The sequence below is a fragment of the Enhydra lutris genome, unplaced genomic scaffold, assembly GCF_002288905.1.
Source record: "Enhydra lutris kenyoni isolate GAN:26980312 unplaced genomic scaffold, ASM228890v2 scaffoldscaffold46, whole genome shotgun sequence".
NCBI classification, from domain to species: domain Eukaryota; kingdom Metazoa; phylum Chordata; class Mammalia; order Carnivora; family Mustelidae; genus Enhydra; species Enhydra lutris.
In genome coordinates this window covers 4,169,171-4,169,543 of record NW_019154130.1, presented here as the reverse complement: position 1 = coordinate 4,169,543, position 373 = coordinate 4,169,171, and positions in this window count along the sequence as shown.

The window sequence follows — 373 nt, the reverse complement described above, 5'->3', positions numbered from 1 at the left end:
TTGAAGCCGCGGGGGCACTCGGGCACCTCGCTTCCCTTCCCTCCTAAGTCCCAGATCTTCTAAAACAGAGGTCTCTAAAGATTGTTGCATTGTGGCTTCAGCGAGGTGGAGAAAACCTTGGGTGGCCAACGTTACTACCTCCAGCCCTCGGGGTGCCCCGGGGAACCCCCAAGCACCGGGGTGTGCCGGGGGCGCACGGAAAGCCGCTAGCCCAGCCGGGCGGCGGTGCCGTCCCTGGGCGCGGCGGCGGGAGGGCGGGCGGAGGCCGGACCGGGGCGGGTGCCCACCGCGCAGGCCGGGCGGGGTGGGCCGGGGGAGGGAAGGAGAAGGAGGAGGAGGAGGAGGAGGAGGAGGAGGAGGAGGAGGCGCCTAG